The sequence below is a fragment of the Elephas maximus genome, chromosome 9 (genome assembly GCF_024166365.1).
Source record: "Elephas maximus indicus isolate mEleMax1 chromosome 9, mEleMax1 primary haplotype, whole genome shotgun sequence".
In the NCBI taxonomy this organism is placed as follows: Eukaryota; Metazoa; Chordata; class Mammalia; order Proboscidea; family Elephantidae; genus Elephas; species Elephas maximus.
Genome location: NC_064827.1, coordinates 109,222,331 through 109,243,217, shown reverse-complemented (window position 1 = coordinate 109,243,217; position 20,887 = coordinate 109,222,331). Strand labels below are relative to the sequence as shown.

Sequence of the window (20,887 nt, the reverse complement as noted above, 5' to 3'; positions counted from 1 at the left end):
AAGACTAAAGGAAATGAATCATGACCTTTCCAAAATCCTTCTTCCTGAGCACTCTTAAGATTGGCATTTGGTCATCCTATTACAAATTACAAAAGAAGGGTTTGGAAGCAGACCCAGGCTTAGTCCAAAGGGCTGTGGGCGACACTCAAACTTATCCCATTGATCTCTTGTAAGGTCCAGGCAGAGGGAGGAATGCATCTGGGCTCCTGTTCTTCTCCATCCTGTGTCTTGATGCCTTGATCCCAGGGTCTGTTTGGACACAGCTTCCTTGGAAATCTTTCCTGAAATGCACTGATGAGAGAAAGACAACTTCATCCCTGCAGTGGCTGTAGGAAAATGTCTGGAGCTGCGACATCAGGTAAGGTCAGAAGTCTTTCAGCTAATGGGAGACCCCAGAGAATTTTAAAAATAAACTCCAATGCATTCACCAGTTTCCCTTCAACTTTACACTTTTCTTTCTCACTGATAAAACTTTGTAACTCTTTCAACATTAACTAAAATCTACAAGTGATGAAAGGATATGTGATTTAGTTTTAATTTTTTTGAAGATTAGCTTTATGCCTATGCAAATTGCTACTTGTATATTTCATGTTGTGAACTTCCATCATAAAAAAAAAAGGCATTTTTTTCTTTGCAGGCTTCTTTTTCTGATCCATTTGGCACTATACCGCATCTACTGGGAAACTGTAAGATATATTTTATTTATAGTCTTTGGGCTATATTATATATTGAGAAAATATTTGAGTTCTCAATCATTTTCAGGCTCATATTTCAATAGTTTTTAAAAGCTGTCGAGAAGAGAAATGCAAAGGTAATAAAGGAAAAGTCAGCCCCAAAACCCAAGAGAAAACCCCCAGCTAGACCTTACACATTGTCACTGCTGTGGATGGGTGCTGGGGATGGGTGTGGACATTCTCCACAGAGTTTGGGGAACAGACATTGTCCACTGGGTAGAAAGAGTTCTCAATACAACCCAGGAAACCCTCCCGTGATATCCCAGTCACGTTCCCTGAGTTCAGAATCTGAACAGTTTATGGGTTTAAAGATAAAAAAGGGGAAGCTGGACATACAATATTTTGTCATCATTTCCAAATAGGTATAAACTTCGCCAAACCAAAAAAACTAAACCCACTGCCACCGAGTCGATTCTGACTCATAGCGACCCTATAGAACAGAGTAGAACTGCCCCATAGAGTTTCCAAGGAGCGCTGGGTGGATTTGAACTGCCGACCTCTTGGTTAGCAGTTTTAGCACTTAACCACTACGCTACCAGGGTTTCCATAAACTACACAGATGAGAAAGTTGCCTGGGGAAGTTTAGGGGGAAAAAGGATTTTCCGTTTAATGGGAGAAACATTTTGTTTGTCCAAAATGGTTGGTTATTTTTTTTTTTCCTGTAGTAACTGGATTTTTTCCCAAACTACTATTATGATTAAAATGTAATAATAATAATAAAGCCAGGCAAAGCAAAGATCATAGCAGATTCCTGTTCTGGGTATAGCACACTTGCAAGTGAGAGAGACTACCATTATCAGTTACATGCCTCAGCCCCTGACAATGCTCTTTTTCCCTACTGAAATTAGCTCTTTAAAACACTTGCATTAAACATTTTGTTAAACCATTATTGTTGGAGCTGAAATCACGTTTTGGATGAGAGGTAGAGGAGAGGAAGGGAAGGTAGGAGGGAGGAAGAAAGGGGAATTCCCAACAACAGACATCAGGATTCTTCCCTGCAGAGTTTATTGAGGCTCACTTTGTGACCAGCCAGTTCCCCTGGTAGTTGTCTTTAATCTCTAAATAAACAAGTGGGACTTAAGTGAGCCACACTAGTAACACTGTTGGGCTCCAAGAACAGTAAAGTCCAGCTTCTGAGATCTCATGGCAATTTAGAGGTGATGGCCAGGAGGGAGTTAGGGACTGATCATAGCTGTTCTCTATCCCGCATCGCTGACTGGGTCCTTGCAGGTGCTAACAGAGCAGAACCAGTGTCCTGGGCACTATCTAATCTGCCCAGCCCAGATCACCAGCAGGGACCATGAGCACGACAAATGGAACAAATGAGAGAGGGAGATCTTGGGCCTTTCTGGAGTAGGGGCCAGGGTTGCATCAGCTGTAGAACTAATGCTTGTGTCCTCAGGAAGTGTGGAAGTTCATGTGTGTGGAGATTGAACCCACAGGGGATGTGGCTCCACAGATGTGTGTGGGGCCCTGCACTGTCTCCCGGCTGATGCATACACCTGTGTTATGAGGACCATCCTCTGAGCATCTATCGTTATCTTACAAATTCATGCCCCTGTCATGCCACGAACAAATATTACAGAGTGCCAGTTAGGGATATGGCAGTTAAGAAAACAAAGTCCTACCCACGTGGAGCCTTCACTAGTGCATGCATTATTTTTTTATTTTTGAGGTTATTATTATTATTACTGAGACCTTCTTACTTTAGAATTAACCAGTTATCCAGTTGCCATCAATTCGATTCTGACTCATGGCAATCCCGTGTGTGTCAGAGTGAATTAACCAGTTATCCAGTTGCCATCAATTCGATTCTGACTCATGGCAATCCCGTGTGTGTCAGAGTAAAACTATGCTCCATAGGTATTTCAATGGCTGATTTATCAGAAGTAGATGCCAGGCCTTTCTTCAGAAGTGCCTCTGGGTGGATTCAAACCTCCAGTCTTTTAGTTAGCAGCCTAGCATGCTAACCATTTGTATCACCCAGGGACTGGGTGTAAATTCTATAACTGACTGAGGCACCCATGTGTCATTCAAGTTGTCAGAGTACCAGGAACATGAGCTGCCCATATAAGCAGAGCAGAGCCTCAGAGAGAGCATCTCTTTCCCCCACACGCACGTTAATCCTGTTTCCTGTCTAGAAACTGAAGTGATTATAGTGGTCAGGGACAGAATGACCCCAGAGGGCCACTCAGCAACCTCGTTTCCAGCTGCACCAGACCCCAGCCTAGCTGGGAATGATCTTGAAGCAATCCCTGTTCTGCTTAGCTAGGAGAATGAATGATATAAATTAGCACAATCCTTTCACGAAGCACTTTGGAGTGTGCATTCAATTGTAGTCATTCTTCTACACCCTTTGACCCACTGATGCCACTTCAGGATGGTCATGCTGATGGTGCTGATGTTGATAATGCTGCCGCTGCTGCTGCTGATGGTGCTGATGGGCATGCTGATGACTTTATGGCGCTCTTACCATGTGTCAGGGCTTGTATTCACAGAGCCCCTACCTCACTTTTCATTCAGGACCCTGCATGTAAAGGTTTATTTAATTGAAATTGTAGTTTTTTGCATTCTTTAGTTCATCATAAATTAAGGGTTCTGAAGTAGTAGGTCTAAAGATTGGATTCACATTAGAATCACTAGAGGAGCTTTTGAAGTCTACTCATGCTTCTGGGCCCATCCTACAGAGGCTCTGATTAAATTTGTCTGGAGATGGAGCCAAGGAAAAGAAATTTTTGAGGCTCCACAGGTGTACTGATGTATAACCAGGGCTGAGAATCCTGCTCTAACATACAGTTAGGTGACTATATGAAACGGCGTGGAGTCATATTTGACGAAAGGGACTCAATGACTGTGTGACTTGAGCATCAATTTTTCTCATTTGTGAAAGAGAGAGAAATAATAATGGTGACCACATCCTAGGATTATTGTGAGGGTTACATGAAGCAATGTACGTACATTGCTTAGCTCAGGGTGCATCTTACAGGAAGCATCCAGTAAATGCTCAGCAAATAAAATACTTACGATTTCCTGTTTAGGAACGTTAGTCATTTCTTTAGGGATAAGTTTAATAAGGATATTCCTACTCATAGAAACATTATTAACACTAATTTAAGGTAAGGTTGTTTGTCCCCATTGGAGACAGATGGTTCTGAATGTGAACTGATCTTTATCAGAGCAGCCCAACATTGATGGCCAAATAATTAGAGTAGCTCTCTCTGAATATGGTGATTCTCAGTTCAAGCACCATATAGAAATCATCTTGGGAGTGTTAAAAGTAATGATGTCAGAAGTTCTGGAATGGAAGAGTGACGTGCTCAGCAAATCCTCTTCACAAAAAGCAGTGATAAAACTGGACAAAATTGCCCAAAACCACCCTTTGAGAACTCTGGAAATCAACCAAAGATGTAGGACAGATTGGGAAGCATTTATTCAAGAAGGACTTCTGAACCTAAGGAAAGAACTAGGGGAGTCTGTGTCCCCCTTCCCTGGGACTACTCCCACCTCCCTCCACTCTCAGTCACTGCAGTAGTTCTACAAGGGCAGGGCATTTGGTGAAAGCCTACAGCTTCACTGCCAGAGGGGATTCCTTTGATTTGAAGTGAAGCTTAGAAAAAAAACCAAACCCATAGGCATAGGTGGAAACAATAGCAATCTTGATTGCAAAGGAACAAGGAAAACCAACAATACAACTAGATTCAGACTGCAGTCATACTAGGGGCAAGCAGCAAACTAGCAGACTAGGAAGAAATGTAACAATGAGATCCAGGGAATGAAACAGCCATTGCAGACTCCAATGGGCTCAGACGTATCTCTGATGCTCTGGAAGTATGTAAGCAAGTGTAAGGATGCAAGTATGCACAAGGTTGGACACATGAGCAGGAGACCAGAAAGGTAGTTGGTGAAAACCAGACCCCTAGAAAAACACACATCAAAGAAACTAAACTGATACACTAGAAAATATTTATCTGACACAAAATAAGGCAGTAGAGAAGGATCAGAGGAATAGAAATCCCATGAGCCATTTAGAAAACAAATACCAAAATGGCAAGTGTAAATCCAACCATATCAATAATTACATTCAGTGTGAATGGACTAAACACACTGGACTAAGAAAATAAGAGAAAAAATCAAGTACGTGCTATCTAGAAGAGACAGACTTCAGATTCAATGACAAAAATAGGTTGGAAATCAAAGGATGAAAAAAGATACATCATGCAAGGGATAACCATAAGAGAATTGGAGTAGCTACCTAATGTAAAACAAAATAAACTTTAAAACAAAATATTACTAGATAATTAGGGACATTTCATAATGATAAAAGGATTAATCTATCAGTAAGATACAATTATAAATGAATATGTACCTAACAACAGAGCCCAAAGATATATGAAAAAAAAAATTGACAGCATTGAAAGGGGAACTAGGCATAACAGTTGCAGACTTCAACACTCTAATCACAATGATTGATAGAACAACTAGACAAAAAAATCAGCAAGGATATAGAAGATTCGAACAACACTATCAACAAACTTGACCTGACATTTGTAGAACACTGTATCTAACAACAGCAGAATTACTTTTCTTTTCAAGCACAGATAAAAAATTCTCTATTTTTGTGGGTTTTAGACCATATGCTGGGCTGTAAAATAAGTCTCAATAAATTTAAAAGGACTGAAATCCTACAAAGTATATTCTTTGACTACAAAATAAATTAGAAGTTAAAAAAATTGGAATATGCCCAAATTTTTAAAAATTAAACCACACCTTTAAGTAACTCATGGGATCAAAGAAGAAATCACAAGGGAAATTAGCGAAAGGTGGTTCTTTGAAAATATCAATAAAATTAACAAACTTCAGCTAGACTGACTGTAAAAAAGAGAGAGAGAGAAAGGGAAGACACAATTTACTAACATCAGAAATGAAAAGGACATCACTACCAACCATACAGAAATTATGACGGTTATAGGGGACTACTATGAACAACTTTAGGCCAACAAGTTGGGTGTCTTAAATCAAATGCACAAATACACAAAATGACAAAACTGACCTCAGAAGAAATAGGAAACCTGGTTAGATATATAATAAGTAAAGAAATTTAATTAATAATGAAAGTTATTCCTATAAAAGAAAGTCCAAGTTCAGATGACTATATTCGTAAATTCTATCAAAATATTTAAAGAAGAAATACCAATCGTTCACAAACCCTTCCAGAAAATACAGGAAGAGGGAGTACTACCTAACTAATTCTAGGAGATCAGTATTACCCTAATATCGAAGCCAGGCAAAGGCATCACTAGGAAGGAAAACTACAGACTAATGTTCCTCATGAACATAGATGCAAAAGCCTTAACAAAATTAGCAAACTGAATCCAGCAGCAAATAAAAAAGAGATGTATCCCAGAAAGGCAAGGTTGGTTTAACATACATAAGTGAATTAAAATAAAAGACAAAAACTACATAATCATCTCAACAGACTCACAGAAAGCATTAGAAAAAATTCAACATCTACTTATGATTAAAAAAAAAATTAAAAAACTGTCAACAAACTAGGAATAGAAGAGAATTCCTCAATCTGATAAAGGGTACCTACAAACTACCTGAAGCTAAAATCCTACTTGATGATGAAACATTGAATGGTTTTCCCCTAAAGACTGGGAACAAAGTAAAGATATCATCTCTCACAAGTTCTATTCAATTTTGTACTGGAGGTTCTAGCCAGATTTATCAAAGAAGAACAATAAATAAATAGGCATGCATATTGGAATGAAAGAAGTAAAACTTTATTGGTGAAAAATATAACCCTGCATATAGAAAATGCTAAGGAATCCACAAAAATCTACTTGAGATAATAAGTTAGTTTAGCAAGGTCATAGGATACAAGGTCAATATTAAAAGAATTAATTGCATTTCTATATACTAGCAATGAACAACTCAAAAAACGAAATTCAGAAAACAATTTCATTCACAAAGCATCAAAAAGAATAACCTACCCAGGAAAATTTTTTATAAAAGAAGTATAAACCCACCCACCAAGTGTAAAGACTTGAAAAATAAAAACTACAAAACATTTCTGAGAGAAATTAGAGATCCAAATAAGTGGAGACATTCCACATTCACAGATTGGAAGAGTTAGTGTTGTTAAGATGGGAATCCTTCCTAAAATGATCTATAGATCCTCCCCAAAGTAATTTATAGATTCAGTGCAATCTCTATGAACTAAGTTTTGTAAGAAATTGGCAAGCTGATTCTAAAACCAAATGCAGAACAAAATTGGTTCAAAACTTACTATAAATCTACCCAAAAAGTGTGGTAATAAGGATACCCACTGCCATTGAGTCAATAACAACTCATAGTGATCCTATAGACTAGAACTGCCCCCATAGAGTTTCCAAGGAGCACCTGGAGGATTCAAACTGCCGACCTCTTGGTTAATAGCCATAACACTAACCACTAAGCCACCAGGGTTTCCGTAATAAGGACAGGCTTATCAATCCTACAGAAGAGAATTGTTCAGCTGCCCAGATTGTCAAGTGATTTTTAACAAAAGTGCCAAAGACATTCAATGGGGAAAGGATCTTCTTTTCAATAAATGGTGGTGGACTGATTAGACACTCATATGCAAAAAGATAAATTTAGATTTTCATCTCATACCATGCAAAATATTAATTCTAAATGCGCTATCAGCCTAAATGTAAGAGGTAAAGCTATAAAATGTCAAAAAGAAAACATATGACAAAATCTTTGTGACCTTGGGTTGGACAAAGAGTTCTTAGATACCTCACAAAAAGAAGATCCATAAAAATTAAAAAATAATAATAATAAATTGGACAAAATCAAAATTTAAAACTTTGTACTTCAAAGCCACTATTTAAAAACTAAACAGATGTGGCACAGACTGGGAGAAACTATTTGCAAATTGTATATTTGATAAAGGACTTGTATCCAGACTATATAAACAACTTTTACAACTCAATAATAAGTCAAACAACCCAATTTTAAAAATTGGCAAAAGAGGTTTGAATTGATACTTCACCAAATAAGACATACAAATGGTAATAAGAAAAGGTGCTTTACATCAACAGTCATTATAGAAATGAAAACTAAAACCACCAAACTATGCCACTACACACCCACTAGAATGGCTATAATTAAAAAAGAAATATAAAGTGTTGACAAGATTGTCAGTCACCTCATATGCATGTGAAAGCTGGACAATGAATAAGGAAGACTGCAAAAGCATTGATGACTTTGAATTGTGGTGTTGGCGAAGAATATTGAATATACTATGGACTGCCAGAAGTATGAACAAATCTGTCTTGGAAGAAGAACAGCCAGAATGATGGTGAGACTTCTGTCTCATGTACTTTTGACATGTTATCAGGAGGGACCAGTCCCTGGAGAAGGACCCTCAAGAAGATGGGTTGATATGTTCATCCAGAGACTTCACCAAAAGAGTAAAAAGATTACCTACAGACTGAGAAAAAGTTTTTAGCTATGACATTTCCAATCAGCACCTGATCTCTAAAATCTGCATGACACTACAAAAACAACTACAAAAAGACAAATAACCCTGTTAAAAAATGGACAAAGGGTATGAACAGGCACTTCACTAAAGAAGACATTCAGGCAGTGAACAGATACATGAGGAAATGCTCATGATCATTAGCCGTTAGAGAAATGCAAATCAAAGCTACAATGAGATTCCATCGCACTCCAACGAGGCTGGCATTAATCCAAAAACACAAAATAATAAATGTTGCAGAGGTTGTGGAGAGACTGGAACACGTAAACACTGCTGGTGGGAATGTAAAATGGTACAACCACTTTGGAAATCAATTTGGCGTTTCCTTAAAAGGCTAGAAATAGAACTATCTTATGACCCAGCAATCCCACTGCTTGGAATATATCCTAGAGAAATAAGAGCCTTACACGAACAGGTATATGCACACCCATGTTCATGGCAGCACTGTTTACAATAGCAAAAAGATGTAAGCAACCAAGGTGCCCATCCAGACGAATGAATGGATAAATAAATTATGGTATATTCACACAACGGAATATACTACACGTCGATGAAGAACAATGATGAATCTGTGAAACATTCCATAAAATGGAGGAATCTGGAAGCCATTATGCTGAGTGAAATTAGTCAGTTGCAAAAGGACAAATATTGTATAAGACCACTATTATAAGAACTGGAGAAATAGTTTAAACAGAGAAGAAAATATTCTTTGATGACTATGGGCGGGGGGGGGAGGGAGAGAAGGAAAGGGGTTTTCACTAATTAGATAGTAGATAAGAACTATTTTAGGTGAAGGGAAAAACAACTCGCAATACAGGTGAGGTCAGCACAACTGTACTAAACCAAAAGCAAAGAAGTCTCCTGAGTAAACTGAACACTTCTAAGGCCAGCGTATCAGGGGTGGGAGTTTGAGGACTGTGGTTTCAGGGTACATCTAAGTCAATTGGCATAATAAAATCTATTAAGAAAACATTCTGCATTTCACTTTGGAGAATGGTGTCTGGGGTCTTAAATGCTAGCAAGTGGCCATCTAAGATGCATCAATGTGTCTCAATCCGCCTGGAGCAAAGGAGAATGAAGAACCCCAAAGACGCAACGTAACTATGAGCCCAAGAGACAGAAAGAGCCATATAAACCAGAGACTACATCAGCCTGAGACCAGAAGAACTAGATGGTGCCGGGCTACAACCGATGACTGCCCTGACAGGGAGCGCAACGGAGAGCCCCTGAGGGAGCAGGAGAGCAGTGGGATGCAGACCCCAAATTCTCTTAAAAAGACCAGACTTAATGATCTGACTGAGACCCAAAGCCAACTCTTCAGACAGGTATTGGACTGGACAGTGGGATAGAAAATGATACTGGTGAAGAGTGAGCTTCTTGAATCAAGTAGAGGCAAGAGACTATGTTGGCATCTGCTGTCTGGAAGGGAGATGGGAGGGTGGAGTGGGTCAAGCTGGCCGAACGGACTAGAAAAGAGAGAGTGGAGGGAATGAGTGTGCTGTCTCATTAAGGGGAGAGCAATTAGGAGTACATAGCAAGGTGTGTATAAATTTTTGTATGAGAGACTGACTTGATTTGTAAACTTTCACTTAAAGCACAATAAAAATTAAAAAAAAAAAAAGAAGATGGGTTGACACAGTGGTTGTAACAATGGTCTCAAATAGGATGGCGCAGGATCAGGCAATGTTTCATTCTGTTGTACCGAGTCACCATGAGTTGGAATCGACTCAACAGCACCTAACAACAGCAGCAACAACAACAAACTATACCTCAAAGAAGTTGTTTTTAAAAATATAGTGATGCCTGGGTTTCTCCTGGTTTGATTAATATGTTGTATATCAGGCCATTTATACTTTTGAAATCCCCCCAGGTGATTTCAATATGCAGCCAAGGTTGAAAAGCACTGCTTTAGATCTTGGTTATCGCATCTGCTCAAATTTTCAAAAATAATAACTAAAAATTATCTTTATATACTTCACACAAAAAAGTCCTATTATCTCTGGTTAAACTGAAAACAGTAATAATCCTTGAGGACATCTCTCCATGAACTATTGTTTATGTAAATTGGGCATCATTCTTTCAAAGTGTACACCACCTTCAAGCCCCCACCTGTGCTAGCATTTACAATGTACATGAAAGTGGTCTGTCTCAGCCAGGGTGACTGGTTTATTCTTGATTACTGTGAGATTAATGCTGACAAAGTTGATAAGGGCTGTCAGAGGCCTATCTTTCGATACTGAGAGCCTCCATCTATCTCATAGCCTTTTATTGGCTACAAGAGCTTAACAGCTTAACAACACTTGTGTGAGGTAGCTGAGAGAGAAAATGACAGTTTCCAAGATAAGCAAACATTTTCTATTTCAATTCCCTTTAAAATATGAACTCAACCATATGTCCATTTTATTCTCTGTGGTTTTTCCCCATACCTCAATGAATTTATCACGTCATACTTTAATGGATAAAATTCGGAGTCGACATTGTGTTTTCTTACCCTCTTGCCCTGCTCCCTTCTGCCATGTATTGTTTTGTTTAAAAGTTTTACATCAGGTGAATGGGAAGAAATTTAAATAGACAAAAAACATCCTCCTTTAATCTTTCAGTACCTGACTTATTCTTTTAATTCAACAAGGGGGGCGATGGTGCATATAAAGAGTGTATTAGTTTTCTATTGCTGCTATTACAAATTAGTATGAACTTGGGTGACTTAAACAACACAAGTTTATTCTCTAACTATACATCCAAAATCTGACACGTGCAAAAGCAGGGCTGTGGTCCTTTCTACAGGCTCTGAGTAGGATCCATTTTCTTAAATTTTCTTGCTTCTAGAGGCAACTTGCATTCCTTGGCTCATGTCCCCTTCCCATCTTCAAAGCAAGGAAGGGCAAGTCGAGTCCCTCTTGCATTGCATCACTCTGACCTCCTCTTCTGCATCTCTCTTCTGCTTTTAAAGATGGTATGATTATACTGGGCACCTCCAAATAATCCAGGATCATCTCCCTGTTTTAAGGTCAGCTGATTATCAGCCTTAATTCCATCTGCAATCTTAATTCCCCTTTGCAAAGTAAGGAAACATATTCACAGGTTCCAGGGATTAGGACTTGGACATCTTTGTGTGGGGGGACATTTTTCTGCTACCACACCCAGTTCTTTTGAGATGGTGGTTGTTGTTAGTTGTTGTCGAGTCAGCTCCAACTCATGGTGACTTCATGAATAACGGAAAGAAACATTGCCTAATCCTGTGCCACTTTCATGATCATTGGTATATTTGAGTCCATTAAGTTTTCTTTGGAAACCCTGGTAGCTTAGTAGTTAAGAGCTACAGCTGCTAACCAAAAGGTCAGCAGTTTGAATCCACCAGGCGCTCCTTGGAAACCCCATGGGCAGTTCTACTCTGTCCTATAGGGTCGCTATGAGTCGGGTTGTTCTAGGGTAGAATCACTGCAAAGTGATAGTAAAGCAAAAAGAAAGGGTTTATTTGGCATATGTTCAAAGAGGCAAAAGTAGGAAACAGACAAGCATGCTGCCAGAGCCATGTCTGCCCAAGTCCAGGGAATATTACAGAATAGGCAAAAGTGGGAAATCGAAAAGCGTGCTGCCAGAGCCCTGTCTGCCCAAGTCCAAGGAATATTACAGAATCATCAGTATATATTAACATTACAAATGGGTAAAATCATTGAAAGTTTCACCTTTTCACAATTTGGCTAAAAACTGCCAAATCACAGTGATTCTACATTTTGAACCACCTTCCTTAACAATCATTGTTACAAGTTTCGGTAAAGTCAGTCAGGAAAGTCTTCACTGGTTCAACAAATATTATTATTCAGTAAATGCTAATAGAAAAGATTAAGAGTGGAAAGTGTGTAGGTCTTTTGTGTTTTGTTGATTAGTTTATGTGAAAGTTTCCCTAAAAGGTATTTTCAAAGATTGTCCTAGTTATTGTCTTTATACCTCAGGGCCCAGTTGATGTGTCCTTGTGAGTTCTTGGGAGTCCTTGTTCCTTGTAAGTCCAGCACCAACTGGGTCACATTCTTTATGTTCAAGGTCAGGGAATAATTGCTCCAGTATTGTCTCCTAAATCAAGGCCTTCCTCTTTTTTGCTGACCTTCTACTTATGCTGAATATATAATATAGATTAACTGTAGAAATTAACTAAGGTCAAGTATAAGAACAATTGCCGTAACAGAAGAGAATAGAAAAATAATAATTTTATAAATCATTTAATGGGCTAAGAAATAAAGGGAAAAAGGATTCAACTAGAAAATGTAGTGTGAGTTAGTCAACTGCTCAAAAGACTGATACTGTGTACCTTGGAGGATTTTTTTTTTTTTAGAAGAAATCAAGTTTGAATACTTTAAACAAAGGGTCAGCTATAGGATTTATTAGACTTAACCATAAAATTTTTAAAACTATAGGTATATGTATCACTTTTGCAATCAGAAACTTTCTTTAAAATTACAAGAAATAAAAACTTAAACACAAGCACATCTTTGCATTTACCTTAGAGTACCCTGATGTGGAAGAGGCTGAGGGTAAGACTCTCAGGAGATGGCCCATGAGCACTTCAGAGAACCACAAGTTAATAAATTGGCCAGTCATGATGTGAGTGAGGAGAAACAACGAATTTGCACCTATAGCTATGCAGTTGACCCTTATTACTCCCAGTAGTTGTGTTCTATAAAGTCACTATGAACACTGAATTAGCCAGTGCTGAACTATCAGTCCTGAGGTGCCTGCAAGCCTCTGGTCACAACAGTTTGATCAACTGAACCAACTGCAGTTCTGCCTGCTGCCCCCTCTGAATGTCGATTCTGGTGACAGGACTCTGTATCCCCATACCTGGTGCGGTGCCCAGCCAGCATGTCCACAGGTCTGCAGAGGAAGCATTTGGTTCGTTAAAATAAAGTCCTAACCACCTCACCCCTGACATCCCCTCCATCAGCCAGCGAAGACTGACTGAGTCCTAACAAGCCACACACTCAGGTAAGAGGTAAGCAGTTACCTCTCCTCGTCCCTTCTCAATTGCCTTCTTCCCTCTTCTCTCCTCTCTTGTAGACCTGAAGGCCTCACAGCACTTCTCCTTGCTCACTTCCTCTCTCCTCCACCAAGAGCTGAGAATGCTTTATCTCCCCCAGTTTCCCTCTTTCCCATACATACCAAGTTCTGGGTTTTGCTCAGATAACTTAAGATTTGCAGTTTCTTACTTTCCTTAGATTCTCCCTCAGGATATATGCCATTTCTGGTTTAACAATCCTTATTTGTCATTTTTTACCTGGGCGGTGCAAATGATTTGTGCTCGACTGCTTACCTAAAGATTGGCGATTCAAACCCATCCAATGACGTTGTGGAAGAAAGGCCTGACGATCTGCTTCCATAAAGATTACAGCCAAGAGAAGCTTATGGAGCTGTTCTACTCTGTAACACATGGGGCCACCATGAGTTGGAATGGACTGGAAGGCAACTAAGTTTTGGTTGTTTGTTATCATTATCACCCAGTTGGCAAGATCCATTGTTCATCATTTTTTCCCATCCTCTTCACCTTGCTGACTTCCCATCTGCTTTACTTTTCTGATTCAAGTGCCATTTTTTTTTTTTTGCAAGATCTCTTCCGGAATATTCTTCAGATAGGGCAGTGAACATGTGCACTCTGAGGCTCTGCATGTCCTCACAGACATAGAAATCCTGAATCCTGGCCCATTTACTGCAGTGGTCTTAAAATGTGGCTTTCTTATCTTCTAATGCCCAGTTCAACACTAGGCAGAGTCTCTTCTCTTTTCTAACCCCTTCTTTCTCTCTGGAATCTTAGCAGAGCTTTCCTTTGTCCTCATAATTCAGGAATTTCCCCAGGATATTTCTAAGGTGAGTTTGTTTTTGTTTTTCATTCATTGAACCCTGGGGCTCAATGATTTTATTCAGTCTAAAGACCAGATTTTCTTAGGTCAGGATAAATTCCTTCTAATATAAGCTTAAAATTACTTTCTTCCATCTGTTCCTTTTTTGCCTTCTCACATATTATCGTAGGACATAAATTTTCACTCATAGTTTCCTTTTTTATTATAATTATTTATTCCATTTCATTATCCAGAATAGCTGTTTAACCTTTATCAGTGACCACTTTTTTTAAGTTTATATATGGATTTCTTTAAAAATTCAGAAACTGTGGAGGCAGAGCCAGTATGGCGGAGTAGTCAGGTGCTTCCTGTGGTCCCTCTTACAACAAAGACCTGAAAAAATAAGTGAATCAATTATATATGACAATCTAGAAATTCTGAACATCAAAGACAAAGTTGAGGAGTCAGATTGAGTAGCAGAGAGAAGCAGCAAGGATTTGCCAGACCTGACCTGGCCGGCACCTTGCAGGCTGGGTCAGCCACTGCACACTGGCTGAGGCAGGGAGTAGCGCTCAGGATGTTTTCCACACCAGGAGAAACTGAGCAGTGGACAATCTGCTCAAGCCTGCAGAGCCAGGGGAAAGCAATGCTAGATCTGTGAAAGTTAAGTGTAAGCATCTACCCTACCACACAGGATCAGAAAAACCCTTTCTGGGAATTACCTCCCTCCATTCACCTGCCCCCTCCCTGCTCTGCTCCAGTACTGGGCCAGCTTCAGTGGTTGCAGCACTCCCTGGGCCAGGAGTGGGACCTGTCACGCATCCCGAGCCATTCTCCTGGCTTGGAGACAGAACAAATTAAGAAATAACAAACAGGAAAAAATAACCTGCCAGCTCTCCTAAGCTGGGACCTCAGGGCAGGCACAGCCTCTTTGCCTAGGCTCAGGCACAAGGGGTCCATGGACTTTGGATGCTTTTCATCCCTGCCTAGACCTCTGTGGGCCCATTTCAACAGTGCAGGCCCTCATTAGCATAGTACAACAGGGTATATACCTGAAGCCTATCTTTAACTGCAGCGCCTAAGGGGGAGTGGCAGACTCCTGACATTTGACAGCACCCTGCCCATTAAGCAGGGTCCTCACCTACCCACATCAAGGGCCTGAGGAATGGTGGTTCCACCCCCTTTACCTAGCCACCCATGACAGGGGCCTGAGAATAAGTGGTGCCTCCCAGTCATTACAGCCAACAGCATTGGGTGCCCAAAGTCCAGCTACAAAACACACCCACCTACATGCTCTAGGGAAGAGGGACACACCTTCCACCCAGGCACTCAGCGGCAGCCATCAGCCCCCTAACTTGCTCAGCATAAAACCTCCTGGAGGAAGAGAAGGTCTTGGAATTACCAGAGGTAGAACTCAAAAGATTAATACACAGAGCTCTTCAAGAGATCAGGGAGGGATCAGGCAAAATGCAGACCAAGCCAAGGAACACACAGACAAAGCAACAGAGAAACTTAAGAAAGTTATACAAGAGCATAATGACAAATTTAACAGGCTACAAAAATCCATAGAGAGCAAATAGAAATCCAAAAGATTAACAATAAAATTTCAGAATTAGACAACTCAATAGAAAGTCATAGGAGCAGAACTGAGGAAATGGAAGTCAGAATTACTGAGATGAAAGATAAAGCACTTGACAACAATTTATTTGAGGAAAAATCAGATAAAAGTATTCAAAGGACACCCTAAGAATTATGTGGGACTGTACCAAGAAGGGAAACCCTTGTGGCATTGTAGTTAAGCGCTACGGCTGCTAACCAAAAGGTCAGCAGTTCAAATCCACCAGGCGCTCCTTGGAAACTGTGGGGCAGTTCTACTCTGTTCTACAGGGTCGCTATGAGTTGGAATCGACTCAACAGCAACAGGTTTGGTTTTTGTTTGGTATCAAGAAGAATAACCTATGAGTGATTGGAGTACCAGAACGGGGGTTGGGGGGGATAATAGACAATACACAGAGAATTGTTGAAGATTTATTGGCAAAAAACTTCCCTGATATTGTGAAAGATGAGAAGATATCTATCCAAGAAGCTCATCAAACCCCACACAGGGTAGGTCCCAAAAGAAAGTCAACAAGACATAGTATAATCAAACTTGCCAAAACCAAAGATAAAGAGAGAATTTTAAGAGCACCTAGGGATAAAAAGTCGCCTACAAAGGAGAGTCAATAAGACCAAGCTCTGACTACTTAGCAGGAACCATGAAGGCAAGAAGGCAATGGAATGACATATATAAAGCCTTGAAGGAAAAAAACTGCCAACCAAGAATTATCTATCCAGCAAAACTGTCTCTCAAATATGATGGCAAAATTAAGGCATTGCCAGATAAATGAAGTTAAGGGAATTTGTAAAAACCAAATCAAAATTACAAGAAATGCTAAAGGGAGTCCTCTGATTAGAAAATCAATAACATTAGATAACAACCCAAGACTAGAACACAGGATAGAGCAACCAGATACAAACCCACATAGGAAAGTCACAAAAATAAATTAAACTGAAAATAGGGAAATGGAGACATCAATATGTAAATAATGACAACATTAAAACAAGAAAAAAGGAACTAAATAATGTAGTCATAGAACTTTCATATGGAGAAGAAGTCAAGGTGATATTATGAAATAAAAGATTGATTTAAACTTAGGAAAATAGAGGTAAATACTGAGGTAACCATAAAGGAAACTAATAATCCACACATCAAAATAAAAAAGAAGAAAAACATAAAGACTAAACAAATACAAAATCAACAATAAAAAATATGAAAAAAATACATAAAGAAAAATGACTCCACACAGAAAATTAAGTGGAACAAAGAAACTGTGAAACAGACACACACACAGACACACACAAATAAATATGTCAAAATGACAGCCCTAAATTCAGACCTATCAATAATTAAGCTGGATGTAAATGGACTAAATGCACCAATAAAGAGACAGGGAGTGGCAGAATGGATAAACAAAACACAATCCCTCTATATGCTGCCTACAAGAGGCACACTTAAGACTCAAAGACACAAACTAAAACTCAAAGGATGGAAAAAATATATCAAGCAAACAACAATCAAAAAAGAACAGGAGTGGCAATATTAATTTCTTACAAAATAGACTTTAAAGCAAAATCCACCACAAAGGATAATGAAGGACAGTATATAATGATTAAAAGGCCAATACACCAGAAGGACATGACCATAATAAATATTTATGCACCCAAGCACAGGGCTCCAAAATACATAAAACAAACTCTAACAGCACTGAAAAGAGAAATAGACAGCTCCACAATAATAGTAGGAGACTTCAACACACCACTTTTGATGAAGGACAGGATATCCAGAAAGAAGCTCAATAAAAACAAGATCTTAATGCCACAATCAACCAACTTGATCTCATAGACATATATAGAGCACTCCACTGAACAGGAGCCAAGTATACTTTCTTTTCCAATGCACATTGGAACATTCTCCAGAATAGACCACATATTAGGCCATAAAGCAAGCCTTAACAGAATCCAAAACATCAAAATATTACAAAGCATCTTCTGTGACCAAAAAACCATAAAAGTAGAAATCAGTAACTAAAAAAGCAAGACAAAAAAAAAGGAATCTGAATAACACCTTGCTCAAAAACTACTGGATTATAGAAGAAACCAAGGACAGAATAAAAGAAATTCACAGAATAAAATGCAAATGAAAACACATCCTACCAGGGCCTTTGGGACACAGCAAAAGCCATGCTTAAAGATTAATTTATAGCAATAAATGCATACATCCAAAAGGAAGAAAGGGCCAAAATCAAAACATTAACCCTACAACTTGAACAAATAGAGAGCAGCAAAAGAAGCCCATGGGCTCCACAAGAATGGAGATAATGAAAATGAGAGCAGAATTTAATTAAAAAAAAAGAATAGAAAAACAATTGAAAGAGTTAACAAGACCAAAAGCTGGTTCTTTGAATAGATCAACAAAATTGATAAACCGTTGGCCAAACTGACAAAAGAAAAACAGGAGAGGAAGCAAATAACCTGAATAAGAAATGAGGTGGATGATAACACAACAGACCCAACTGAAACTAAAAGAATTGTAACAGAATACTATGAAAAACTGTACTCCAACAAATTTGAAAACCTAGACAAAATGGACAAATTTCTAGAAACAACTACCTGAACTAACACAAACTGAGGGAAAAAAACTAAATAAACCATTCGCAAAAGAAGTGATTGAAGAGGTAATTAAAAAACTCCCAACAAAAAAAGCCCTGGCCCAATGGCTTCACTGGATAATTCTACCAAACTTACAGAGAAGAGTTAACACCACTACTACTAAAGGTATTTCAGAGCATAGAAAAGGATGGAACACTCACAAACTCATTCCGTGAAGCCAGTATAACCCTGATACCAAAACCAGTAAAGACACCACAAATAAATAAATAACAGACCAATGTCCCTCAACAAAAATCCTCAACAAAATTCTAGCCAATGGAACTCAACAACATTATCAAAAAAAAAAAAATTCACCATGTTGAGTAGCATCTGAGGTCTTAAAAGCCTGAGAGTGGCCATGTATGTTACTCCACTGGTCTCACATCTTCAGGAGCAAGGAAGAATGAAGAAAACCAAAGATACAAGCGAAAGATTAGTCCAACGGACTAAAGGACAACATCTACCATGGCCTCGACCAGACGAGTCCAGTACAACTAGATGGTGCCCAGCTACCACCACTGAGTGCTTTGACAGAGATCACGAGAGAGGGTCCCAGTCAGAGCTGGAGAAAAATGTAGAACAAAATTCTAGCTCAAAAAGAAGGGCCAAACTTGCTGGCCTGACAGAGACTGGAGAAACCCTGAGAGTATGGCCCCCAGACACCCTTTCAGCTCAGTAATGAAGTCACTCCTGAGGTTCACCCTTCAGCCAAAGATTGGTGGAGGTCCTAGCCAGAGCAATAAGGCAAGAAAAAGATATAAAGAGCATCCAAATTGATAAGGAAGAACTAAAAGTATCCCTATTTGCAGATGATGTGATCTTATACACAGAAAACTCCAAAGAATCCACAAGAAAACTACTGGAACTAATAGAAGAGTTCAGTGAAGTATCAGGATACGAGATAAACATACAAAAATCAGTTGGATAAAGAGAATGTTGAAGAGGAAATCACCAAATCAATACCATTTACAGTAGCCCCCAAGAAGGTAAAATACTTAGGAATAAATCCAATCAGAGACGGAAAAGACCTATACAAAGAAAACTAGAAGACACTACTGCAAGAAACCAAAAGAGACCTACATAAGTGGAAAAACATACCTTGCTCATGGATAGGAAGACTCAACATTGTGAAAATGTCTATTCTACCCAAAGCTATCTATAGATATAATGCAATCTGGATCTAAATTCCAATGGCATTTTTTAGTGAGATGGAGAAACAAATCACCAACTTCTTATGGAAAGGGAAGAGACCCCAGATAAGTAAAACATTACTGAAGAAGAACAAAGTGGGAGGCCTCACACTACCTGATTTTAGAGCCTGTTATACCACCACAGTAGTCAAAACAGCCACAGTAGTCAAAACAGCCTGGTACTGGTACAACAACAGATACATAGACCAATGGAACAGAAATGAGAATCCAAACATAAATCCATCCACATATGAGCAGCTGATGTTTGACAAAGGCCCAAAGTCAGTTAATTGGAGAAAAGACAGTTTTTCAAAAATGGTGCTGGCATAACTGGAGAACCATCTACAAAAAAATGAAACAAGGCCCATACCTAACACCATGCACAAAAACTAAGTCAAAATGGATCAAAGACCTAAACATAAAATCTAAAACTATAAAGATCATGGAAGAAAAAATAGGGACAACGTTAGGAGCCCTAATACATAGCAGAAACAGTATACAAAGCATTACTAAAACTGCAGGACAGAAACCAGATAACTGGGAGCTCCTAAAAACCAAACATGAAACATTTCATAACATGGAGAAATCTGGAAGACATTATTCTGAATGAAATTAGTCAGTTGCAAAAGAACAAATATTGCATAGACCACTATTATAAGAACTGGAGAAATAGTTTAAACAGAGAAGAAAATATTCTTTGATGGTTATGAGAGGAGGAAGGGAGGCAGGGAGGGAGAGAGATTTTCACTAATTACATAGTAGATAAGTTTTATTTTAGGTGAAGGAAGAGACAATACACAATACAAGAGAGGTCGACACAACCAGACTAAACCAGAAGTAGTTTCCTGAATAAACTGAATGCTTCAAAGGCCAGCGTAGGAGGGGCAGGGGTCTGAGGACCATGGTTTCAGGGGACATCTAAGCCAATTGGCATAATAAAATTTATTAAGAAAACATTCTGCATCCCACTTTGGAGAGTGGCGTCTGGGGTCTTAAACGCTAGCAAGAGGCCATCTAAGATGCATCAATAGGTCTCAACCCACCTGCAGCAAGGAATAATGAAGAATATCAAAGACATGAGGTAATTACAAGCCCAAGAGAAAGAAAAGACCACGTAAAACCAGAGACTATATTAGCCTGAGACCAGAAGAACTAGATGGTGCCCGGCCACAACCAATGACTGCCCTGACAGGGAACACAACAGAGAACCCCTGAGAAAGCAGGAGAGCAGTAGGATGCAGACCCCAAATTCTCGTAAAAATACCAGGCTTAATGCTCAGACTGGGACTAGAAGGACCCCAGAGGCTATGGTCCCCAGACCTTGTGTTAGCCCAAGACAAGAACTGTTCCCAAAGCCAACTC

At 39.2% G+C, this 20,887-nt stretch overlaps 1 protein-coding gene across 1 annotated transcript in view; it reads left to right on the top strand.

Annotated features, from left to right (window-relative positions):
• Nucleotides 1–212: 212 nt before the first annotated feature.
• LOC126082372 (protein FAM240B-like) overlaps nt 213–20,887 on the top strand; it is a 63,928-nt gene continuing 43,253 nt past the window's right edge. Inside the window, exons 1-2 of the mRNA XM_049894914.1 lie at nt 213–358; nt 638–686. The gene's annotated coding sequence lies outside the window, so the exon portion shown is untranslated. The remainder of the gene's footprint in view (nt 359–637; nt 687–20,887) is intronic.